A 27,353-nucleotide genomic window follows, 5' to 3' on the forward strand; every position below is an offset into this window, starting at 1 on the left:
GGCCCTGCATCAGAGGTCAACGCAGGGTCACGGCTGCAGATCCTGGCAAATATGCTGCGAGTTAGGTGAGGCTGGGACATCTGACAGACAGCTGGACAGAGAGATGGTGGAAAAGCTCTGTTGCCAAATGCACCAGTGGTCTGCTGTAGCCTAATCCATGAGTCAGCCATGCCTGAAGTTGAGACTTGGTTGAGACTGGATCGCAGTAAGATCTCCAGGCCATGTTTGCAAACACAGATGCTGCTTAGCAACATGAGTAAAATACCAGCCACGGAATGTTTAAAAACATCAAGCATTTATGAGAGGTGTTTGTCATGACCACAGCACAGTTAATTAGGCCTCGTGTCCATGAGCAGTATTTGAAGACAAGCTGCTCACAGATCAATTGAACCAGTAGAGTGGAATGCCCAATTTCATGCCATGAATCACACACAGATATCACATTTCTATAAACAATAAGAGGGAACATGCCATTATCCAAAAAGTCCCCACACATACAAGAAAATAAACATTGAAGGGGCGATATCAGGCTACTGCTCGGAGGACAGAGCAGGACTAGCAGTACAGTAGTGTGACAGTGTAGCAGTCACTGTACCGTAGCACTACAATGACTAATATGAAGAGATTAGTGGTGTGAAAAATGGCTCATATTGTGTGCTAAATGTGACTTTAGAATTTGTAAGCATTACAGCGTCAGAGAGGGGCCATGCAGTGTTCAGAACTACGCCAGTCTTTAGCTGCCAATCAAGAAGCAAAGCTCTGTGAGAACTTCTGAGAACAGAAAATATGTTAGGCTAAGCCAAATTAGGATACTCTGGCAAGTGTAAGAAGATCATGCAGTTCTGCTTGCTGAATCTGGTCCATACAACTTTAAAATGTTTTTAAATGTTCAGCGAGTGCATAGAAAACCCACATACGAAACATACTGTATGATTTAAAGGCAATGAATATGAAAAAGTTGACTGGAAGACAGGTGGGTTTTGACAACTTTGGTATACAACAGTGATAGCTGGGGTCGGTTGGTGAGGGAGTTCTGTAACAGAGCTCGGTCAGAGAGTCTTGCATGGCGGCGCACTGTAGCCTGACTTTCCTATCCTCTACTTAAGCAATAATACGCAATGTTAAGCACTTGCTGGTCCTTAGTTCTATTCGTATTGACTGCAATGTAAAGCAAAACCACTACCCAAGCACTGGTTGACAGTTCTAGAACAATGCAGGTTGCTATGGCAAAGAATGAGAGCTACTTATAAAAAAAATGTAAACGTCACGAGCTACAACATTTTTTTGATATATTTCCACCCAGTATGCCTACTTTGCAGTTAACATTTAATTGAGAAAGTTTTGGGTAGCAAATCTCTCAACCCACAAGACTTATCACATCAACTGGCTAGACACAGAGTGATAGACCAACACGTGCACCACACAGACAGACAGGGCCACAATTGTGGGAGCTTACTTGCGAGATGACAATTTGCAGTGGAACACGTGGAAATTGCATGTACTTTCAGAATTGTTTGGCAAGCGACTTGCGATCAATCTGCTATTGAGGCTCTTCCCACCTTGCTAACTAGCCAACTACACAGCTAACTCAATCACTTCAGACTGAAGTTGAAAAGACTGCATACTAGCTGTATTTAGTTTCACATTTTCTATTGATATTTCTTTGTGTGTGTGTATCCATAAAAATGATGCCAATCCATGATTTCAACTGACTGAGAAAAGCTGGCCGTCTGTCTCGTCCCGAATCCTGACACTATGGAGATCGAATTTCAATATTGCAAATGTTGAAGATAATGTCCACATGCTTTTTACAATTGAGATCAAGTTTAAATTCCATGGCTGGACAGATGAGTGTAGATCGTTTCAGTGTTGTGTTCAAGACCACCTAAAGTGAGACCGATTCAAGACCATGATTGTAATTGTGTCAAATACAACCATAATTAAAGTTAAAAATGTCCATTATTTCTGTGTTCATATTTCAGAAGAACATATGGATTATTTAGACCAGGGGTTCATAAACTTTTACAGCCTGAGACCCAAATAAGAAAGTGCTTTCTTGGGACCCAAGCTCATGAAAACATGCCCCTTTTTGTATTTATTATGGATCCCAGCAGCTACTCTTACTGGGGTCCGGCAGTTACACAATTTAAAAACAGTTGGAGGCCACGGAAGGAGTTGTATGGCATTGAAGCTCATTGGGAGGTTTGTTAGCACAGTGAAAAGGGCCAGATGTATACAGAACGGTGTTGTCTGCGTAGAGGTGGATCAGAGAATCACCAGCAGCAAGAGCGACATTGGATATATACACAGAGAAGAGTCTGCCCGAGAGTTGAGCCCTGTGGCACCCCCATAAAGACCGCTAGGGGTCCGGAGAACAGGCCCTCCGATTTGACACACTCAACTCGGTCTGAGAAGTAGTTAGTGAACCAGGCGAGTCAGTCATTTGAGAAGCTAAGGCTATCGAGTCTGCCAATAAGAATACGGTGATTGACAGAGCCAAAAGCCTTGGCCAGGTCGATGAAGACGGCTGCATAGTATTTATTGTCTTCTATCAATGGTGGTTATGATATCGCTCAGGACCTGGATCGTGGCTGCAGTGTACCCATGACCAGCTCGGAAACCAGATTACATAGTGAAGGTACGCAGGGATTCGAAATGGTCGGTGATCTGTTTTAAATAGGTTTATAAAAGTTTGGGTCTAGAGTGGCACCCCCTTTTGAAGAGGGGGATGACCGCGGCAGCTTTCCAATCTTTGGGGATCTCAGACGATACGAAAGAGGTTGAATAGGCTAGTAATAGGGGTTGCAACCATTTTGGCAGATCATTTTAGAAAGAGAGGTTCCAGATTATCTAGTCCAGCTGATTTGTAGTGATTCAGTTATTTCAGAACATCAGCTGTGTGGATTTGGGGGAAGGAGAAGCAAGGGGGGTTGGGCAAGTTGCTGCAGGGGGTGCTGAGATGTTTGCCGGGGTAAGAGTAGCCGTGGAAAAATGCTTATAAAATTCAATTATCGTAGATTTATCAGTGGTGACAGTGTTGCCAATCCTCTGTGCAGTCGGCAGCTGGTAGGAGGTGTTCTTATTTTATATTAGGTGTTCTTATTCTTATTAGACTTTAATGTCCCAAAACTTTTTGAAATTAGTGCTCCAGGAATCAAATGTGTTTGAAAATCTAGCCTTAGCTTTCCTAAATGTTGATACTTGTTTCCTAGGGGACCCTATAAGATTTGGCTACATTGCATGTTCTCTCTTAGCTACTTCATGTATCTAACATTCTTGCTTTGCATATTCCTCTTTGATTTAGAAGATACTGTTGCACAAACATGCTGATTGAGGTCGACGCCATCACTGGTATTATCAAGCTGTATTAGCTAGCTACATTTGCTCAGTACATTTATTTGCTACCTAGCTATTAGCATTAGTGGCTAACAATTAGCATCTCAAGATGTAGGGCAACTTGCAAAGAAAAGACAAACTGAGATGTGGTTAAGGAAGAGTGCTTTGAACACGGATGTTAACCTTTTTCAGCAAGACAGATCTTCCAAACGGTGGGGGAGTGGCAATCTTTACCAAGGATCACCTTCAGTGCTCGGTTTTCTCCACCAAGTCTGTCCCTAAACAATTTTATTTTCTGGTTTTAAGCATTAAACTTTCAAATAGCCCTTTGTTGACTGTTGCTGGGTGCCATCATCCTCCATCAGCACTGGCCTGTACCCTACCTGCCCTAAGCTCTCTCCTGGCCCCTTGCACTGTATCACTGAAGCTGGAGACTCTTACCTCCCTCACTAGCTTTAAGCACCAGATGTCTGACCAGCTCACAGATCACTGCAAATAGCCCATCTGTAAATAGCCCATCTGTAAATAGCCCATCCAACTACCTCATCCCCATACTGTATTAATTCATCTTGGTCCTTTGCACCCCAGTATCTCTACTTGCACATTCATCTTCTGCACATCAATCACTCTAGTGTTTAATTGGTATACTGTAATTACTTTGCCACCATGGCCTATTTCTTGCCTTTACCTCCCTTTTCTTACCTCATTTGCACACACTGTATATAGATTTTCTTCAACTGTATTATTGATTGTATGTTTTGTTTATTCCATGTGTAACTCTGTGTTGTATGTGTTGAACTGCTTTGCTTTATTCTTGGCCAGGTCGCAGTTGTAAATGAGAACTTGTTCTCAACTTGCCTACCTGGCTAAATAAAAGGTGAAATAAAAATAAAATAAAACACCAAGTCTGAATTTGTCCTGCTAGGTGACCTAAACTGGGACATGCTCAAACCACCTGACCAAATCCTAAAGCAATGGGACTCTAAATCTCTCAGATGATGACCAATCCCACAAGGTATGACTCCAAACACCCAGAAAAGGCTACTCTTCTTGATGTTTTCCTCACAAATAATCCTGATAGGTATGGTGTTTTCTGTAATGACCTTAGTGATCACCCTTTTACAGCCTATTTTTACCTACATAGCTGATAAACACGCCCCGTTAAAGCAACTTAGGGTAAAAAAAATATATACAACTAATCGTTGATTCTCCTGTGATTTGAAAATCCTTTTTCTGCAAAAGAATCAAGCATGGGCATTGGTGAGGAAAACTGGTGAAACAGCTGATTGGCTGCCTTTTAGGCAATTGAGAAATAAATGGACCGGAAGGATAAAAAAGGTCAAATCTAGGTATTGTCTTGATGCTATGACAGAGTCTGCTGATGATCCCGCTAAATTCTGGAAAACTGTTAACTCACTTAAACGAGGAAACTCCTAGACTTCCCTGCCAAAGCAAATTACATCGGAATCTGGGATCATCAGTGACCGAACTGAACTTTGTGATGCTTATTAATTTACTTATTTTTCTGCTGGTTTTCTTTTTGAAAAAAAAAATGGCCAACATGATCCTGACCGGTCTATTGTTTCAGTTCCTTGGCCTTCAGCTTATGTGGAAAACAGTAAGCTGGTTTTTAATTTTCAAAAAGTCACAGAAGATGGTCTTTTTTTGCACTATCTGCTATAGGGTCTAAGAAATCATTAGGCGCTGACAATCTGGATCCATATTTACTCAAGTATGCGGCACCTATTATTGCTGGTGTAGTGACGCATATTTTTAAATCAAACATTTGTCGTAGGAAAAATTCCTAAATCTTAGAAAACAGCTTTTGTTTTACCACTCCTCAAGGGAGGTGATGGTAGTGAATTGGATAATTATTGGCCCATCTCTAAGCTCTCCTGTTTGGCTAAAATTCTAGAGTCATTGGTGAGTAGGCAACTACAATCTTTGACAATACTCTTTCTAGTAATCAATTTGGCTTCAGACCTAAACACAGTACTATTACAGCCATTGTACGTGTTGTAAATGATATTACTAATGCCCTAGATGATAGAAAGTACTGTGCCGCCTTGTTCATAGATTTATCTAAAGCTTTTGACACTATAGACCATGCGATACGTTTGGGTAAGCTGTCGTCAATAGTACTGGGATTGGATGCCTGTCGTTGGTTTCATCACTATCTAAAGGATAGAAGTCAGGCTGATTGACTGGATGCCGTCGACTCTGAGCCATTGGAGTTGGTTAAAGGGGTCCCACAAGGTTCTATACTTGGTCGATTACTGTTCACTCTCTACATAAACAATATCGGTGATGAGATGTGTCAAAATCATTTATATGCTGATGACACTCATGTACTCTATTGCTTCAACAGCTGACCAAGCATTATCACTATTGGAGACAGATTTTAAGATATTGCAAGGATATTTTATACATCTGAGACTTGTTTTAAATGCAAAGAAAACATTTTATGATTTTTAATAGGTTCAAAAAGTTGGTTGAAAATACACTTACGCTTAGATGGTTCTCAAATCAGGTCTCTGCATATAAATACTTACGGATATCGTTGGATGATAAACTGCCTTTTAAAATGCATATTGACGAACTTTGTAAAAGGCTAAAAATCAAGCTAGGCTTCCTCTATAGAAACAGGACATGTTTGTCATCTACAAATAGAAGACAAATTGTGCAAGCTACTTACGTCTCTTATAGATTATGGGGAAATTATTTACATGAATGCTACGGCATCAACACTTAAAAATCGCTGGATGCTACTTATAATTGCGCACTTAGGTTTATTACGGGTGCTAGCTACAGAACTCACCACTGTGTTTAATATCAATATGTGGGTTGGACTTCACTGTCCGTTAGACAAGAACAACATGCTCTCATGTTTGTCTATAAAGCACTTCTGAATGAGCTACCTCTTTATTTATCATCACTCATCAATATTAGAATTAGAATTCCTAAAACCAGGTCTCAAGCATGGATTACACTTGAGGCCCATGCGATTTCCACAGAGTTGGATATGGCTGCCTTTTCCTGTTATGCTCCTTGCCTATGGAATAGCCTGCAGACTAAACTTGAGACTCTTGTCCCCCTTGCTCATTTTAAATATTTATTGGAGCATTTTTATATTGCTTGTAACTGTTTCGGGTAATGCAAGTTCTTGTGCTGTTGGTAGAATTACCTGTGTGTAAATGTAATCTGTTGCTGTATTTTTTGTGTGTTATCTGTGATCGTTGTGTTTGTCTTGTTTAGTTTTTTAATCGTTGTACCTAAACTGTGTGTGTAAACATGTATACGCAGGGCCCAGCTGTAAAAGGGACCTTGGTCTCAGTCTGTGTTCCATGTTGAAATAAAGGTATAATAATAAATCACTGTTTTTCAGCCTGTGTTCGTAATGGCTGCTCAGTGAAACGACGTGTCCCGATTCGTCTTAGACGCTTGCTAAAAAACTTTAATGAGCAAACCTTCAAGAACTCTCCTCTGTCGAAGACACTTGGTCCTTATTATTTGATATTTTCAGCGGTATTGTTAACTTCTTGGTGACTGGGGGGCAGTATTGAGTAGCTTGGATGAATAAGGTGCCCAGAGTAAACTGCCTGCTACTCAGCCAGAAAAGCTAGAATATGCATATAATTAGTATATTTGGATAGAAACCTCTGACGTTTCTAAAACTGTTTGAATGATGTCCGAGTATAACAGAACTCATACGGCAGGCAAAAACCTGAGAAAAATCCAACCAGGAAGTGGGAAATCTGAGGTTTGTCGTTTTTCAACTCATTGACATTCCAATATACAGTGTATGTGGGGTCATTTTGCACTTCCTAAGGCTTCCACTAGATGTCAACCGTCTTTAGAACCTTGTTTGATGCTTCTACTGTGAAGTGGGGCCGAATGAGAGGGGATTGAGCCAGGTGTCTGGCAGATTGCCAAGTGCTCGTGACGTGCGGTCAAGTGAAAGTTAGTTTGCGTTCCATTGCTTTTCTACAGATAAAGGAATTCCCCAGATGGAACATTATTGAAGATTTATGTTAAAAACATCCTAAAGATTGATTCTATACTTAGTTTGACATGTTTCTACGACCTGTAATATAACTTTTTGGACTTTTCGTCCGACCTTTTTGGCTGGACTTGCACGCGCGTTTGGATTTGTTTATCAGTGAAAAAATTAACTTCATCGAACAAATCAAACATTTATTGTGGAACTAGGATTCCTGGGAGTGCATTCTGATGAAGATCAAAGGTAAGTGAATATTTATAATGCTATTTCTGACTTCTGTTTACTCCACAACATGGCGGATATCTCTTTGGCTCTTTTGGTCTCTGAGTGCCGTACTCAGATTATTGCATGGTATGCTTTTTCTGTAAAGTTTTTTTGAAATCTGACACAGCGGTTGCATTAAGGAGAAGTTTATCTAAAGTTCCATGTATAATAGTTGTATCTTTTATCAATGTTTATTATGAGTATTTCTGTGGCTCTCTGCAAAATCACCGGATGTTTTGGAACTACTGAACATAACGCACCAATGTTTACTGAGATTTTTGGATATAAATATGAACTTTATCAAACAAAACATACATGTATTGTGTAACATGAAGTCCTATGAGTGTCATATGATGAAGATCAAAGCTTAGTGATTCATTTATCTCCATTTCTGATTTTTGTGACTCCTCTCTTTGGCTGGAAAAATGGCTGTGTTTTTCTGTGACCTAACATAATCGTTTGTGGTGCTTTCACTGTAAAGCCTTTTCAAAATCAGACACTGTGGCTGGATTAATGTGAATTTTATCTTTAAAATGGTGTAAAATACTTGTATGCTTGAGGAATTTTAATCATGAGATTTGTTGTTTTGAATTTGGCGCCCTGCACTTTCACTGGCTGTTGGCGGGGTGGGACGCTACCGTCCCGAATATCCCAGAGAGGTTAACATACCCGCCCCCATAAAGAAAATGAGATTTAACAACAGGTTCAGCCCCTGGTTTGACCGTGATCTGGCACAGTTACTCCACCTCAAGAATTCCATTTGGCTTGGCACACACATACTCAGGCTGACTGGTTCTCGTTCAGGCAAATGAGAAATAAGTGCAAGTTCAGGCTATCCGATAGGCCAAAGTTAGTTACTTTACTGATTTCTGCTCTCGTAAAACCCTGGGTTTTCTGCACGTTAACACTAGAAGCTTATTACCTAAAATGGATCAATTGAATGTGTCGGTTCACAGCTTCAATCCAGATGTATTGGTCATTAAGGAGCAGTTCTCCCTCTGTGGGTCTAACCAAGAAGTTCTGGAAAAGAGTTAAAGACCTAGAGAATAAACACTCCTCACACCTTCCCATGTCCCTTAATGTGGTTGTTACTGACAAGAAGCACATGGCTGAACTCTTTAATCACCACTTCATTAACCTCGAGTGTAAGGGCAGTATTTTGTTTGAATGAAAAACGTACCCGAAGGAAACTGCCTATTTCTCAGGTCCAGAATATGCACATAATTGACAGATTAGGATAGAATACTCTAAAGTTTCCAAAGCTGTCAAAATATTGTCTGGGAGTATAACAGAACTGATATTGCAGGCGAAAACCTGAGGAAAATCCAACCCGGACGTGCTGTTTTTCCTGAAAGCTCTGTTCCATTGCCTGCCTTCGCTCCATTTAAAAAGGGATATCAACCAGATTCCTTTTCCTATGGCTTCCCTATGGTGTGAACAGTCTTTAGACATAGTTTCAGGCTTTTATTTTGAAAAATGAGCGAGAAAGATCACATCGCGTCATTGTATGGCTGGGTGCCAGCATCGTTTTGCATGCGCAACGGCTTGGAGCATACATTTTCTCGCTCTTGCCTATTGAAGAAGCTACAGCCCGGTTGAAATATTATCGATTATATTTTGTAAAAACAACCCGAGGATTGATTATAAAAAACGTTAGACATGTTTCTACGAACCTTACGGATACTATTTGGAATTTGTCTGCCCGGTCGTGACCGCTCGAGCCTGTGGATTTCTGAACATAACGCGCCAACCAAATGGAGGTATTTTGGATGAAAAATAATCTTTATGGAACAAAAGGAATATTTGTGTAACTGGGAGTCTCGTGAGTGCAAACATCCAAAGATCAAAAGCGATTCATTTTATTGCTTTGTGACCAATCTACTTGGCTGCAAGCTGTTTGTAATGTTTTGTCTGCTGCGAGAGATGTCCTTACATAAACGCTTGGTATGCTTTCACCGAAAACCTTTTTTGAAATCTGACACGCCAGGTGGATTAACAACAAGCGAAGCTGTGTTTTGCTATATTGTGATTTCATGAAAATGTAATCTTTTTTTGCAATTTAATTTGAATTTGGCGCTCTGCAATTCAGCGGATGTTGACGAAAATGATGCCGGGAGCGGGATGGATGCATCAAGAAGTTAAGTTAGGATTCCTATTTGACTAAGCCATGCCTCCTTGCCCATACAACATCTCATCTCCCACCCCTTCTAATGTGAATAGGCCCGATGCTCCTCCCTCTTTTCCCCATGCCCCGCTACAAAGTTTCTCCCTGCAGGCAGTCACTGAGTCCGAGGTGCTATAGGAGCTCCTTAAACTTGACCCCCAAAAAAACTCATCTGGGTCAGTCCTTTATTTAAAAAAGGGGGAGATCAAGCTGATTTTAACTGTTATAGGGCAATTTCTATTTTGCCCTGTTTATCAAAAGCGTTGTAAAAACTTGTAAGTTATCAACTGCCTGGCTTTTGATGTCTATAGTATTCTCTGGTATGCAATCTGGTTTCTGCTCAGGTTATGGATGTGTCACTAGAACCGTAAAGGTCCTCAATGATGTTACCATTGCCCTTGATCCTAAGCAATATTGTGCTGCTATTTTTATTGACTTGGCCAAAGATTGACCATTCCATTCTTGTGGGCCGGGTAAGTAGTGTTGGTGTCAGTGCAGTATATAAAGTAGAGGTCGACCGCTTAATCGGAATAGCAGATTAATTAGGGCCGATTTCAAGTTTTCATAACAATCGGAAATCGGTATTTTTGGGCACCGATTTGCCGATTAAAAAAAAATGTCATATAAAAAAAAAATGTAATACCTTTATTTAACTAGGCAAGTCAGTTAAGAACACATTCTTATTTTCAATGACGGCCTAGGAACGGTGGATTAACTGCCTTGTTCAGGGGTAGAACGACAGATTTTCACCTTGTCAGCTCGGGGGATCCAACCTGACAGTTAACTAGTCCAACGCAATAACGACCTGCCTCTCTTGTTGCGCTCCACAAGGAGACTGACTGTCTGTTATACGAATGCAGTAAGCCAAGGTAAGTTGCTAGCTATCATTAAACTTATCTTATAAAAAACAATCAATCATAATCACTAGTTAACTACACATGGTTGATGATATTACTAGATATTATCTAGCGTGTCCTGCGTTGCATATAATCTGACTGAGCATACAAGTATCTAAGTATGACTGAGCGGTGGTAGGCAGAAGCAGGTGCGTAAACATTCATTCAAACAGAACTTTCGTGCGTTTTGCCAGCAGCTCTTCGTTGTGCCTCAAGCATTGCGCTGTTTATGACTTCAAGCCTATCAACTCCCGAGATGAGGCTGGTGTAACCGAAGTGAAATGGCTAGCTAGTTAGCGCACGCTAATAGCGTTTCAAACTTCACTCGCTCTGAGCCTTGGGGTGGTTGTTTCCCTTGTTGTCGTTGTGTTGCTGGTTCGAGCCCAGGGAGGAGCGAGGAGAGGGACGGAAGCTATACTGTTACACGGGAAATACTAAAGTACCTATAAGAACATCCAATAGTCAAAGGTTAATGAAATACAAATGGTATAGAGAGAAATAGTCCTATAATAACTACAACCTAAAACTTCTTACCTGGGAATATTGAAGTCTCATGTTATAAGGAACCACCAGCTTTCATATGTTCTCATGTTCTGAGCAAGGAACTGAAACGTTAGCTTTCTTACATAGCACATATTGCACTTTTACTTTCTTCTCCAACCCTTTGTTTTTGCATTATTTAAACCAAATTGAACATGTTTCATTATTTACTTGAGGCTAAATTGATTTAATTGCGGTATTAAGTTAAAATAAGTGTTCTTTCAGTATTGTTGTAATTGTCATATTACAAATAAATAAATCCAAATTGGCCGATTAAATCGGTATCGGCTTTTTTGCTCCTCCAATAATCGGTATCGGCGTTGAAAAATCATAATCGTCGACGTCTAATATAAAGTCTGAAAAGCTGCTGTCTCAGCCACTGCCTGCCTGTCACCAAAGGAGTACCACTAGGCTAAATCCTAGGTCTGACACTCTTCTCAACAACATAGCTCATGCAGTAGGAAGCTCTCATCCATTTATATGCGGATGATACAGTCATCCTCAGCTGGCCCCTCCCCGGTTTTGGTGTTAAAGGCTCTATAACAAAGCTTTCTTAGTATCCAACAAGCTTTCTCTATCCTTAATCTTTTTCTGAACTCCTTCAAAAACAAAAGTCATGTGGTTTGGTAAGATGAATGCCCCTGTCCCCACAGGTGTTATTACTACCGAGGGTTTAGAGCTTGAGGTAGTCACCTCATACAAGTACTTGGGAGTATGGCTAGACAGTACACGGTCCTTCTCTCAGCACATATCAAAGCTGCAGACTAAAGTTACATCTAGACTTGGTTTCCTCTATTGTAAATCGCTCCTCTTTCACCCCAGCTGCCAAAAGAACCCTGATTCAGATGACCATCCTACCCATACATCCAGCCATCAGATTTGCCACCAATGCTCCTTATAGGACACATCACTGCACTCTATAGTCCTCTGGAAACTGATCATCGCTGTGTACCTGTCACAAGGCCCACTGGGTATGCTTATTTATAAAACCCTCTTAGGCCTCACTCCCAACTATCTAAGATACCTACTGAACCTCTCATTCTCCACATACAACACCTGTTCTGCCAGCCACTGTTTTAAAGGTCCCCAAAACACACATCCCTGGGTTGTTCGTCTTTTCAGTTCGCTGCAGCTAGCAACAAACACTCAAACTGGACAGTTCTCAATCTCTTCATTCAACAACTCAAAATTATGCACACTCGTACTGACAGTTGTTGCTGCTTTGTGTGATGTATTGTTGTCTCTACATTATTGCCCTTTGTGCCGTTATCTGTGCACAATAATGTTTGTACCATTGTCTCTCGTCCTTTTTTTTTTAATATACCAGCCCCCGCAGGAGGCCTTTTGCCTTTTGATAGGCCGTCATAGTAACTTAGAATTTGTTCTTAACGGACTTGCTTAGTTAGATAAACGGACAGACCTCTCCATCTTAGTTACTGATATATTAACATGTTTTGACCATGAATGTGTAACAGAGGGAGAGCGAATGAGCAAAAGTACCCAAACCAACAAGTTAGACAAACTTGTTGCTGCGATAGGTTCTCTCATCTGGTAGTGTCAGTCTTGACTGCATCAAATCGATGTAAAGCTAGCTAGCTACACTAGCCAGCTAAGTTAGTTAGCCAGCTAGCAAGGTTAATTGAGGCTATTTTGCTGAGCTCCCAGCATCCTTATCTACAACAACTTCATTCATTTAAACAGCCTACCTGTTGGTTGATCATTGTAGCCTACTCCTAACTTAGCCAACTTAATTCTGGAATTGTCATTCTATTTTGCATTGATTATAAATCTATATCAAGTCACTTGTTACACATGGTAGTGCAGCTTCGATTGACCGACAATAACAAGCTTGTTAGGCTTTTTATTTATATATATATATATATATATATATATATATATATATTTTTTTTTTTTTTAAATGGGGTGCACCGATAGAAACGGTCATAAAACGTATTTTATTACAATTTCTAATGTCATGGTCTATCCTTGTATGTAGCAATGCCACAGATGTTAATTTAAATTTAGACAACGCATACGAAATGATACCTTATTTTTTCTCAAAAATTAATATTCTGGGCCTCCCGAGTGGCGCAGTGGTCTAAGGCACTGCATCGCAGTGCTAGCTGTGCCACTAGAGATTCTGAGTTCGAGTTCAGGCTTTGTCGCAACCGGCCGCGACCCGGAGACCCATGGGGGCGGCGCACAATTGGTCCAGCGTCGTCCAGGTTAGGGGAGGTTTTGGCTGGAAGTGATGTCCTTGTCCCATCTTGCACTAGCGACTCATGTGGCGGGCCAGGCGCAGTGAACGCTGACCAGGTGTACAGTGTTTCCTCCGACACATTGGTGCGGTTGGCTTCCGGGTTAAGTGGGCATCGTGTCAAGAAGCAGTGCGGCGTAGTTGGGTTGTGTTTTCGGAGGACACACGGCTCTCAAACCTCGCCGCTCCAGAGTCCGTACGGGAGATGCAGCAATGACACATTTTTCACATTTTTCTCCCCAATTTCGTGGTATCCAATTGGTGGTCAACCACCAATTGGATACCACGAAATTGGGGAGAAAAATATGATTAACTGCAAGAGTATTACTAACATCCGTTTGGATATTTGAATATTCTAATAAATGTGTATATCCCTAACTGTAAAGAGTGTGTGTCAGTGTCGCACAAAGTGTATTTTTGCACAACCAGTGAAGAGAATGACGAGACAGAAAGAGAGCGCGAGACTGAGCACAGCATGTGAAGTAATCAGTGATAACAGAACAATTCAGTCCATTCCCACTTTCCTTGAGAGCACAGAAGGTTAGAGGTCTCCTCTCCACCAAACAGTCAAAGCTGAGTGCTGGGGAGTGGGGACTGCTGCCTTTTCTTAAACCAAGGCACATTGTTATGCTCTGACATAAGGCTGGGAAGCAGTTAGTGAAAAGAGAGGTTAAGAGTGGAAAAAAAAGAGCAAGAGCTCATAATGCCTTCTTTTATGTCCCTTTCAGCTGAAGACAATCTAACACTATACATGGTTATGTTCATGCATCACAATTAGGCCTACTACAGCATGGCCATCCCATTCTGTCTACAACTATCAGTGCCAAAACTGGTTTGTCAATGAGAAGGCTGCCACACTATAATACTGCCCCGCCCTGACAATTGCACCACAAGGATCACCGCAAAACAACACACACAAGGAAATAGACAGTGTTATTCAGGGGGAAAGGTTAGTTCACTGATCAATCTGAAATCATCCTGAGTAAAAGGGAAATTGTACACAGACAGAGCCAGGAAAATGATGAGGAAGGTCTGTATCCTGTCTGATCCCATTCCCCCCACCCACCGACAGATCAGGTCAGCATCTCCTCTGCTTGAAAGCCCTATCGTGTATCTCACTCTCCCTGTCCCTGTGAAAGCCACTAATAATTTTTAAAAAGGATGGAGGTGCTAATCCTTGTACATGAAGAATGGGCAGGCGGTCAACCAAAGCAAAAATTAACAATGTCAATCCAAATTGAATTGACTTCTTTAAATATTTAACCATCCGCTCACTACAGAGTGGTTACTAGGGAACCAGACAAATGCTGATGTTATCAAGCACTGAAATTCATAGCTTACTGCAGGGAGCTCAAAGACCAGGAAATCCCCCAAAACAGTTTCCACTAGTTACCACAGCCACAAAGTCAAAATTGGCTGTATTTGAACAATTCTTGAAAACAAATTGAATTTTTGGTTTTAGGATTAGACATAATGTTAGTGTGGTTAAGGTTAGCGTTAAAAACTGATTTTAAGAAGATAAAATGTAGAAATAAGCAGGGTTTATGACTATGTGGCTGCGGTAACTAGTGACAACCAAAACATTATGTAGAGAAGGGGAAAGGTAAAGTCAGCCAAGGAAAGAGAATTAGGAAATCTACTAAACTATAATGGAATTGTTTAAAGACAAAGTAATACCAAGGATTATTTACCCATTGGATTTTTAATATCCCTTGAAGTATAAAATTGTTTTAACATTTAAAAAAATAAAAATAGGAATATGGTATTAGCCAATACAAACACATTGAATAACAGATTCCCTACATGGAACAGTCCCCCAAAAATATCAAAAAGGAAGTTTGTTCTGAAGTATCTATTCTATATCGGAGAGATAAAAGATGAGGAACCCTTTTCTTTTTTTACATTTCATTATCCGCCTTATTTTAGGCACTAAACTAACTAGTACCATGGACCTTCAGACAAGTCTTGAGGCTTGTGGGCACCCTAGAGCAGGGTTTCCCAAACTCGGTCCTGGAGCCCCCCCTGGGTATACGTTTTGGTTTTTGCCCTAGCACTACACAGCTGATTCAAATAGCCAACTCATCATCAAACTTTTATTATTTTAAATCAGCTGTGTAGTGATAGGGCAAAAACCAAAACGTATACCCAGGGGGGGCTCCAGGACCGAGTTTGAGATACCCTGTCCCAGAGCACAACGAAGAATACCATCGTGTTCATGAGAGTCTCAGCTTTCCACAGATATTAGTGTGTAGCCCCAACCGTTCGGGCGCAACAGACAGAGTCATGTGAGCATCCTAGAGCAAAACAGAACACCATCTTGTTCATGAGAGTCATTTTTCATTGCAGTGGTCATACTATTTTTGATAGGCCAAACTGTTCGGTCGCTACACAATTTATTTTGTGAGAAGACCGATTTTCAGGATGTCTCATGGTCTGACTAACACCGCTCTAGCTCTGCCACCTTCCATCGCAGATGCAGAAGGGCGATATTGGCTATTGAGACGCAGCTCTTGCAAAAAACAGATCTCTAGTTTAATGAATGTCATCAGGCTCCGGTAGCATCAGCTTGAATTTCCATTCTGATCAAAGCTCTAATCAAATCTAGACACATTTAGATGCTTTATAATGACACTTTTGGTTTGGAAGGGAAATACCGGGTTGCCTAGGAGAAAAGTGATTTATTCTCAGGATGGACATTTGTAAAATATTCAACCCTAGTCGGTGTGCACATGAAGTAGCCCTACATAACTTGGCACTGATTAGGGCCTCCCAGGTGGTCTAGGGCACTGCATCGCAGAGCTAGCTGTGCCACCAGAGACTCTGGGTTCGCGCCCAGGCTCTATCGCAGCCGGGAGGTCCGTGGGGCGACGCACAATTGGCCTAGCGTCGTCTGGGTTGTCTCATCGCGCACCAGCGTCCTCTGTGGCGGGCCGGGCGCAGTGCACGCTAACCAAGGTCGCCAGGTGCACGGTGTTTCCTCCGACACATTGGTGTGGCTGGCTTCCGCGTTGGATGCGTGCTGTGTTAAGAAGCAGTGCTTCTGCTTGGTTGGGTTTCGGAGGACGCATGACTTTCGACCTTCGTCTCTCCCGAGCCCGTACGGGAGTTGTAGCGATGAGATAAGAATAAAAACTAATAAAACTACTCTCCCGAGCCCGTACGGGAGTTGTACTAAAAACTAAACTATATAAAACTAATATAACTACTAATAATTGGATAATATGAAATTGGGGAGAGAAAGGGGGTAAAAATTCAACAACAAAAAACTTGGCACTGATTAACCACATAGCCCATCAACATAAATGACCACTCTGGAGTGGAGTGGAGCCCCCCACCCCAGTGTCTGGCATTATGTTGTCCCAAGGCTTTTCTTTCTGTACTGTCGCCTCAATGCTCTCGATGCACTGGCAGACTTTGCCTTTTGTCACTCAGAACGCATAGAGAGACGCCACCTAAATCCTCTTCCCGTAACCAAATCCACAGTGTACCATTGTAATCAAATACCAGCTACATTCCACTGCTTTTCTCAACAATGAGATAAGGTGCTGTTTTTTCACCATTCTCTGTTCCTGGGTGACCATGTGGTCTGTGCTCTGCTCTTTGTAAAATACCACGAGGGCACAATGTCAGCAGCACAGTTCAATGGAATGTTGTATTGTTTTCAAACTTGGGACTATGCGCTCAAGGGCCAAAAAGACTGTATCCTGCAAAATACAGACAGAGCCAGTGCAACAAGACAATCCACTGGAACTGAGCCACTTATTTCCCCATCTACAATGCATTCGGAAAGTATTCAGACCCCTCAACTTTTTCCACATTTTGTTACATTACAGCCTTATTCTCAAATGGATGAAGTTGTTTTCTCCCCTCGTCAATCTACACACAATACCCCATAATGACAAAGCAAAAACCGTTTTTGTTTTGCACATTTTTGCACAGTTTTGCACAAAAAATTTCTTAAACACACTGAAATATCACATTTACCTAAGTATTCAGACCCTTTACTCAGTACTTTGAAGCACCTTTGGCAGCATCGAGTCTTCTTGGGTATGACGCTACAAGCTTATTACACCTGTATTTGGGAAGTTTCTCCCATTCAACCTGTTTTCACTTTGTCATTATTTGGGAATTGTGTGTAGATTGATTAAATAACAAAACATTCTCAGCAATTTTAGAATAAGGCTGTAACCTAACAAAATGTGGAATAAGTCAAGAAGTCTGAATACTCTCCTAAGGCACCGTATCCATCTATGCTCGGACCAGACATTTCAACTATGTTTAAACTGCACAAATGTCAAATGAGGATGATGTACAGCAGCATTCACTATTTCACCTTGTTCTGGAAGGTCAGGATCTGGTACAGAACCTTACCAGGGACTAGCCTAAACTATAAGAATAAAGCGTCAACTGTTTCAAAGGAGGACATTTGTCTATGCATGTACTTATCCAACTTAATTCCCAGACTTGAGAAGGTCCAATCCCCAAACCCTATGAAGCTACTTAAATCAAGACAGGCTTTAGGCAGACAAACTCCTGTGCTGTGTGGCCTAGGTTAAGGTGAGAGGTTCTGTTGTTTTACATCCACCAAGACAATAAAATCCACTAAATGGGAAAGTCAAAACAAAAAGTGTGGGCAATAGTTGTGATGAAACAACCAGTTTTGAGCAGATGGATACACTGCCACAGAAATCATGCTGAATGGTATGCTCATCAGATCAGTGCATGCTCCTGGCCACTTCCCAAATTAGTCGCATCTACAGACAGACAAACACACATTACATGACATCTTGGTCTCAAATCTCAACTCGGCCTGTGCAGTCCTGTCTGTCACAAACAATCTCACCCTGGTTCTGACATGGTCAGTCAGGTCCTCCTCCCAGTTTCTGCTGGAACTTCAGAGCAGGTTTGGGAGCACACACACAGAACTGGGCAAAGGAAATGCAACTGGACAAAATACCATCACACTTGGCTTCCCAAAAATGAGGAGAGGTGGATACTGTTGGCAAGACATGAACACCTTTCCATGATGGGTCATGTTCACAGCACCAAAGGTACTTGTGCCTACTAACCCTAATCAAACAGACTAATGGTGTTGGGTGTGATAATACCAGCAAGAACTGGGTGTGATGCAAGAACTTAGAGCACATGTGCAGCTTTGTGTGATGATTTCTTGATACCTCCACAGGGCAGAAAATAATTGGTTCAATAAACATTGCTAATGTGTAGGCCTACTCCAAATCGTTATGAAAATCCTATTTAAAGTTGCAGAATTTTATTTCCCTGTAGAGGAGTCTCAGAAGATGTAAACCCTTCACCTTGATGATGTGGCCTCAGATAGCACCACCTTGCACAGACAGGACCTGACACAAACTCAAGAATGTGAGATGTGAACCGAGGTATGCAATCAGAGTTACCATCAGGCAGAAATGCTACCTGAAAATGTGCATGTTCTTGTTGTGTTCTCCCAAATTTCCTAAGGACGTTCATCTTGGAATCCATTTATACAAAATGTGGCTGGAGGGGGGTTCGAGGACTTATTTGCCAACCCCCACTCCCTCTCGCTGCATCCTCTGTAGCCTAACACGTCGGTGCATCTCACGCTTAATTTCCCTCTGTATTCTGACCCACTTCCTCTCCCAGACAAGCCTTGGGAGGTGAGGGGTAACTTCGGAGTTAACAGTGGTGCAGTCTGAGTGGCCAGCCAACCTGCCAGCCAGAGGTTTATGCGTCCTGACATCCAGACCAAACATGACCATGGTGTTAACATGTGCCCCTCAGGTCAGACTGACAGCTAGCTATGGCCAGTCCTCCACCCACAATGACTCACTCATTCTCCAATGGAAGGGAACTCCCAAGCTGCTTACACAAACACACGTCTTTGCAAATAGTTCTGGAGGGGGATCGAGGCTAATAATAGGCAAATCCTTCTGGTCTGAAAACCAAAATCCCTCAAATAAAATCAATGTTGTCATAGATCAAAATGCTATTTTTTAACAGCCTGAAAAGTCTAAGGCTGATCAAAGCTATGGCTGTTCAATCACAGTAACAGATATAAGTAGGTTGGCATTATAGAGGGCCATTCACGGTGACCCATCACCTCGGTTAGAGAGCAAAGCCATAGCTTAATGTTTATGGGCGATGTCAGATACAAAGAGGGACGCATAACGTCTTTATGGTCAGACTAAAATATTTGTGTACAATTACTTTTACCCAATCGATCCTCGAAATATAGCTGTGCCAGTAGTAGCGCAGCTGTGCTGACAATGTGCTTTTGTCTGGGAATTTGAGTCATTCCTACATTAATTATAAATTCCTTTTTGCAAATGAGGTTATATCTGTGGACACAAAACTAATTTGATTGTGCTAAAAAATTGTTGGAAGCCTGCAGTCATCAGCAACACCCAGATGACATTGTAAAGCTGAATGAGCGCAGCTGTCTGAATCAATACTTTCCAGTTAACTAGCTAACGTTACCTCCCTAATATTATATAGTTTTGACAGTTTGAGGCTAAATTACATTACCCCATCCTCGTTTTAACTGGAACCACAAGTCAGTTCGGTTCATCAGAAACGATTACATTGTCGTGGAATAATACCCTACCACAACTGGCTGCTGGACTGGTCATTCATTCCACATGGTGGATAGCTAGTTAGCTTATGGCTATCACAAGTACTAAAGGCAAAACAATTTAGCTATCTAACGAACTCATTGGCGTTGAAAACTTGTCAACCCCAATTAGCTGTAGCTTTCCTCACTGAATTCATGCAAGTGGTGCCTCGCTAACTAAAGCACAGACGGCACAGATTAATACAATAACCAAGTCGGAACTGTGTGTACAACATTATTAAAGATAAAGCAAAAAGACTTACCTTCCAGATCAAAGTACAAATATCCCTGACTGCTGAATTATCTAAAATAGGACTGTCGACGTTCACCCAATTGAATCCACCGCTAATGCCACTTACAACTCGCTTGTGCTCTCTTTCCCTCTGTCACTGCTGCACTGGACGCAACGCCCTCCCCTATCCCCATTCCCCGCCTCAGTTATGGCTTGGCCAGGCATGTTTGGAAAAGATGAGCAACAGCCAAGACCACCAATCACAATCACCGTTAGAGCTGTGTCAGGGAGCAAGACACATGCCTCCAACATGTAATTGTTAATGTGATAAATAGTGTGTTATAATGAATAACATAAAAAGGAAACCCAATTGTTTTTTTCTACATAATACCACATCTACTGTATATTGTTACAATGTGATAAATATGAATGCCTTGAAAATCTGAAACTTGATGAGCAATAAGCATTGACATAATCCCCCTCTCTTTCTTTTAATGACAGATGTGTACACCTTGAAGGCATGGGAGTGGTTGGTGCACTGTCCCTTATAAAACGTAATGTCCCAGTAGAAGTAGGCCCAAAATCTATTCTGACTGTACCTATGCAAATGTCACCCAGGCTCAGTAAAAGGGCAAGAGGGCAGTGTACTGTATGTAGTGTGTTGCTTTAACTGCCTCCTCTAAAGCTGATGACAAATGTTGTTTAGAGGTATTTTAGCTAATTGATTAACTAGAACATGAATTGAGAACAAAATCTACCTCAGGAATTTGTTTATTCTGCTTGCCACAAGATGGCATCATTTTACAAATCCACATAAATAGCGGCTGTATCTGTCCAATCAGCCACCAAATGTTTCCCTGAGCCTTGTTGCTTAGGCCCATGGTCGATTTGGAGGGGATTGGGATAAATCATATAACTAAATGAAAAACAACGCTTTGGACCTATAGATCAGAAAAGCCTGTGATTACCAAATACTTTCAGCATACAAATTATTCAAAATACAAGTTTCTGATTCATGCATATCTGTTATCTTTCATTCATCCCCACTTACAGTTGTCACATAATGCACAATTCAGATGAAAACTTGTAAAGCTCATACCTTTTCTCACAGATGGTTTCCTCTCCACTGTCTTCTCTGGGGATTTCTTGGGGGTGTCAAAAGCCGCCAACATTTGAGCCACATTCACAGACTGGGGTTGCTCTGAAACTCCATCAGGTTTAGCTTCCAATGGCTTTGACATATCCGGATGCTTCAGCTTTTCTTGTAGTAGAATGTTCTCCTTTAAGAGTTCAGAGACAGGCCTTGATTTAGGAGTATCCTGGTGTTTGCCACTCTCTGAGACAGTTTGGTCCTTGTCCTGGGTAGACTTTTCATCAAAGTGGACTGCAGTGTTGCTCTCTGTGACTTGCTCTGACACAAGCTCTGTTTTGAAAGTAACATCTTGAGACTGAAGCTTCTCATCTCTGTTCTGATTATCCATACTCTCTTGGCTTTCTTCTGATAGAGCACTCCCAGTTCCTACCGAGGTTGAGACAGCCTCTATCACTACAACTGGGATGTGTGTTATTTGAGGAGGGTCCTTCATGGTCTTAGCCTCCTCCATAGACTCAGCATGCAAGGCCTCTGAGGTGCATTGCCTGGGTGTTGGTGGAGGAATCTCAGTGACAGTGATAGCGCTTGGTGATTCATCAATGTTGTGCAAAGGCAGGGGCTCTGTGGTTTGATCGTCCTCTTTATTGCAGAATGGAGACTCAGTAGACTCAATGACGCCCTCATCAGACACTGAGGAAGATGCAGGTTTTTCTGTGATGACCTCACTCCTAGTGGAGGGCCTGCCTTTAACAGGCAGACTTGTCTGTGAAGTCTCTGGTGATGGGGTCTCAGCTGCGGGAGTATTTTTCATCGTCTTCCCCTCATTTTGGGGCGAGGCAGCTGTTGTTACAAAGTCCTGCTCTGAAGCCTTACAGTCAGCCTCATCCATCAGTGATGACATTCCCGCTTCTCTATCAGTGACAGATCCAGTCTCCAGAGGTGGAGCTGGTGGACAGATGATATCTGTAGAGTCCTGAGTAGTTTTCCCTGCCTGGTCACTTTTTTCCAGGTTTTGTGGATGAATCTCCTCATGGCAGGGCTTAGTGTTAGCTTCTGCTCCAGGGGGTCTCTCTGTTGTACATACAGAGGATGATAACATTATGGTTTCCTCCTCAATATGGCATTGTAATCCAGGGTTATTTTGATCTGGAGCTGTCTTTGCAATATCAGCGGATGATTTTGGTGTTGTTTCCTTGGCAGCTGGGTTTGGTGTTGTTTCCTTGGCAGCTGGGTTTGGTGTTGTTTCCTTGGCAGCAGGTTTTGGTGTTGTTTTCTTGAAAGCAGGTTTTGGTGTTGTTTTCTTGGCAGCAGGTTTTGGTGTTGTTTTCTTTGCAGCAGGTTTTGGTGTTGTTTTCTTGGTAGCAGGTGTTGGTGTTGTTTCCTTGGCGGCAGGTTTTGGTGTTGTTTCCTTGGCAGCACGTTTTGGTGTTGTTTCCTTCACTGCAGGTTTTGGTGTTGGCACAGCCTCTGTCTCCACAGCCACTGGATGAAGCTTTGTCTCAGGTTGCAGCTGGTCATGGTCATCAGACTGGTCCCTTGACACAGAGACCACATTTTTAACTTTGGAGAGATCTGGAGACGGCTCGTTTTCTTTTATTTTCAGAAACTTCTCCAAAATGGAGCTGGGCTCCTCTGTAAGCCCCATGGGCAAGGCTTCTTTGTCCCTATGAGTGGGAGGGTCAGTTGTAGGGGATCCTGCCCCTTCCAGCTCACTTTGTTTGTGATTATCATTCAGGTCAGGCTTAATGTCACACCCTGCCACCTCTGACACTTTATTTTCTTTCTCAATGTCACCTTTGTTTTCATGTCCATGTGGCTTTACCTGTCCCGTTGTTGGAGGGTCAGGATTCAAGGTACCACCCACGGCTAACAGAGACTTTCCCCCTTTTGTCTTTTTCAATGGTGATTGAAGTTCAGCCTTGTAGGGGTCTTTCAGCTCTCTCAAATCGCCTATTGCTCCATCAATGCACCTGGTGTCTCCATCCTCAACTGCCTTTGAGGGTTCATTTTTCATTTTCATTTCCTGGTCTTTCTGAACAGTCAACATATTTCTTCCTCTCTCTTGAATGACGTCATCAGTAGTTTCAGTATTAGTCCCATCCTTGCCGACTTTCACAGAACCTTCCTTCTTGTATTCCATGGTGCTCTCACCCATTGAAACAGTGCCATCAGTTTTCTCCACAGCTGGATTATACATCTCACCAGTAACTTCCTCTGAAGCAGAACAGCAATTTTCTTCCTGGTTTTTCTGGTGTGGAGCTGTTCTTTCATCTCGATGGTCCATCTTGGCAGTTTTACCCTCCTTCTTCTTCTTCTCTCTCACTTTTTGGGTGGAATGTCTGAGTGTTCTGGCCTTCTCTTCACACTGTGTGTTACTCTCTGGGCTATGGCTTTTGTACTGATCCTGTTGAGTCAGTGGAGCAGTCCTGCCTCCCTCCTCTCTTCCCTCCTCTCCTCCAGCCCCTCCCTCTCTCACCTCCCCCTCCTTGAAAGGACTCACCCCTTTCTGAGTACTATGGTTTTTCTCTGCTGAAGGTGTTGTTGGCTCCATGCCTGGACCTTCATTCAGACTTTTAGCATCAGCTATCCCTGGGTCCTCCCCGGCTTTACCGGCCTCCTCACAGGGGCTTCCTCCCTCCATGGCACCACCTCTATCCCTGCCTGCTTCACCTAGGTCGGGGCAGCGCCCCCTCTCCTCCGCCCCTCCACTGCTGGCATGTTCATCCCCATCCACCGTGTCTTGATTCTGCCCAATGCTAGTCTGTGGACAGAGACAAGCTGTTACCCTCCTCACTCTGAAGTAGCAGTCTACAATAATGCCATAGCTTTGGCATGCCAAAGCATTTATTTAACTGTAAACCCTGTGCTCTGCTCTCTCTCCATCCATCTCCTTTTTTTCTTTCAAAGCAGGGTGTATGATTATACCTGTCCCACTGAGAACTGGCAGAGATAGAAATATGAGCTGGAAACATGAGAAGTAGAGACAGGAAAAGGAGCAATGTAATCAGATATCAGGAACAGAGCCAGGTTAATTTACTGTGAAATAGCACAAATCTGATAATGTGTAGACACAGTGGATACATTATATACCACTAGTTCGTTATGGCACACAAAACAGGAGCCATTTACATGGTCTGGTCTCGCTAAGCATCTTATGACCACAACTGCTCTAAACCACATTGATTGTTCATGCTTTCACAATGTCAACCCTTAAAGGGTCAACTTAAGAAAAATACATTGGTGTCACAAGATTTCTCCTTCTGAGGATGATCATGTCAGCTTGTAGGACCTTAGCCAGGCATGACACATTCTGATGTATGTAAAAGTAGAGGTATGACATTAGTGAAGGAAATTGCACTAATAAAAAGGGTTAGGATAGATCATCCCAAATGAACACATGTAATAGTAAGTGGGTGACAGGCATGCAGGACATGGTCCTTTGATTCTAGTATTTGAGATGGCCAGAGTGAAGCCTGACTCCACAGCAGAAGAAGCAGAGGCACATACAGTTGAAGTCGGAAGTTTACATGCACCTTAGCCAAATACATTTAAACTCCGTTTTTCACAACCACTGACATTTAATCCTAGTAAAAATTCCCTGTCTTAGGTCAGTTGGGATCACCACTTTATTTTAAGAATGTGAAATGTCAAAATAATAGTAGAGAGAATTATTTATTTTAGCTTTAATTTCATTCATCACATTCCCAGTGGGTCAGAAGTTTACATACACTCAATTAGTATTTGGTAGCATTGCCTTTAAATTGTTTAACTTGGGTCAAACATTTTGGGGAGCCTTCCACAAGCTTCCCACAATAAGTTGGGTGAATTTTGGCCCATTCCTCCTGACAGAGCTGGTGTAACTGAGTCAGGTTTGTAGGCCTCCTTGCTTGCACACACTTTTTCTGTCCTGCCCACACATTTTCTATAGGATTGAGGTCAGGGCTTTGTGATGGCAACTCCAATTCCTTGACTTTGTTGTCCTTAAGCCATTTTCCACAACTTTGTAAGTATGCTTGGGGTCATTGTCCATTTGGAAGACCCATTTGCGACCAAGCTTTAACTTCCTGACAAGGTCCTTTGCTGTTGTTCTGGGATTGATTTGCACTTTTCACACCAAAGTACGTTCATCTCTAAGAGACAGAACACATCTCCTTCCTGAGCGGTATGACGGTTGCGTGGTCCCATGGTGTTTATACTTGTGTACTATTGTTTGTACAGATGAACGTGGTACCTTCGGGCATTTGGAAATTGCTCCCAAGGATGAACCAGACTTGTGGAGGTCTATAATTTTTTTCTGAGGTCTTGACTAATTTCTTTTGATTTTCCCATGATGTCAAGCAAAGAGGCACTGAGTTTGAAGGTAGGCCTTGAAATACATCCACAGGTACACCTCCAATTAACTCAAATTATGTCAATTAGACTATCAGATGCTTCTGATGCCTAACCGACTTAGCCTAACCGACTATAGCTTGTTATCAAGAAATGTGTGGAATGGTTGAAAAACAAGTTTTAATGACTTCAACCTAAGTGTATGTAAACGTCCGACTTCAACTGTAGACGATTTAAATTCTCTAGCCTGATAATAATCTCTTTCTCACTCTTTGGGAGTTTATGAGGTTTTAATAAATTAAATTTCTGGAGATTTCTTTGTCCATCTTTAGGTAACAAAATTGATTTCCCATCGTTTGGATTGAGAGGACATTGGATCGGGGAGTTATTTTTGTTTGGAGGAAACTCAATTTATCACCAGATGTTTGTTCTCAATAATAGTAGTTGATTGACCTACTCAAAATGAATGCCTCTGCAGGAAAATTTAAGGGATTACTCCCTGAGATGTTGACTCTGTCCAATACTATATATTTAATTTCTGAAAGCAGGATTTTCATCTAGTACATCTACTGGTTATATTGGACATTTAGCTTATTCCTTCATTATTTTAGTTTTTTATCCATTGTTATTTAGGAGGCTGTTGTAGGGGCACTAGCAATGTCTGTCTATGGTTTTAGTTGCTTCAGTTGCCTAGTCAGTTGTACAACTGAATGCATTCAACTGAAATGTGTCTTATGCATTTAACCCAACCCCTCTGAATCAGAGAGGTGCGGGGGGCTGTCTTAATTGACATCCACGTCATCGACACCAGGGGAGCAGTTGTTGTTAGGGGTTAACCAGTGACCGTTTGGCGCTCTTAACCGCTAGGATACCTGTCGCCCCAATCATCTCATCGCTTCGCAAGCGATCTTAGCTTTCACTCGTGTTGCTGGTGAGTGTATCAGTTGGTCCTCAATGTTACAGAGCTACTTTTTTCACACTGAACTGCAGTGGTCATCAGAGAGAAAGATGAAGCACAATGGAAAGAGGTCTGGAACAAGAGTCTGTTTCCTGTCAGTGCCCCTACTCTACTTTCCCCGTCTATTAAAGCTGTGGCTGCTGCTTCCTTATCGTATGGCTGCTCTGAACATTTACCAGACAGCCAGAGACAAGACTGGGTGAGAACATGTTATCTAACAGCCGGTCACTGTGTAGAAATACAAACAAGTTGAAAACATGTTGAAATCTGTGCGTGCGTGTGTGTGTGTGTTTGCATGCAATTTGGAATGAAAATGTGAGAATTGACAGAACAATATGTATCAAAGTGTTACAATATGTTTACATTACATGGTATATACATGATATGTCACTCAACCCTGAGTCCATTGTTTGAGTAGTGTAGCTGAAATGAAGATAAAAAGTGTATCCTACCATTATTTTTCCTCTAGAGAGAGAGGTGAGGTTCCAAACTTAGGTTTCTACAGCATTGGTACATCAAGCTCACGGTGCAGTCACAGCTATGCTGAACTCTCTGGTAGACTGCATGAAATAAGAGAGAAAACTTTAAGGAGAATAAGGAGAAAACTTTCCTTTCCATCACACACCAGTCATGTGAAAACTGACTACTACAAAGGCTCACCCTAAAATCACCCTCAG

The 27,353-nt window shown here is 42.0% G+C and overlaps 1 protein-coding gene across 1 annotated transcript in view; it reads right to left on the minus strand.

The window, feature by feature from the left end:
- LOC110536115 (coronin-1C-A) overlaps positions 1–20,487 on the minus strand; it is a 58,738-nt gene extending 38,251 nt beyond the window's left edge. The window contains exon 1 of the mRNA XM_021621682.2: positions 20,328–20,487. The gene's annotated coding sequence lies outside the window, so the exon portion shown is untranslated. The remainder of the gene's footprint in view (positions 1–20,327) is intronic.
- Between the last annotated feature and the right edge of the window lie 6,866 nt (positions 20,488–27,353).

This window comes from Oncorhynchus mykiss, chromosome 11 (genome assembly GCF_013265735.2).
Source record: "Oncorhynchus mykiss isolate Arlee chromosome 11, USDA_OmykA_1.1, whole genome shotgun sequence".
NCBI lineage: Eukaryota > Metazoa > Chordata > Actinopteri > Salmoniformes > Salmonidae > Oncorhynchus > Oncorhynchus mykiss.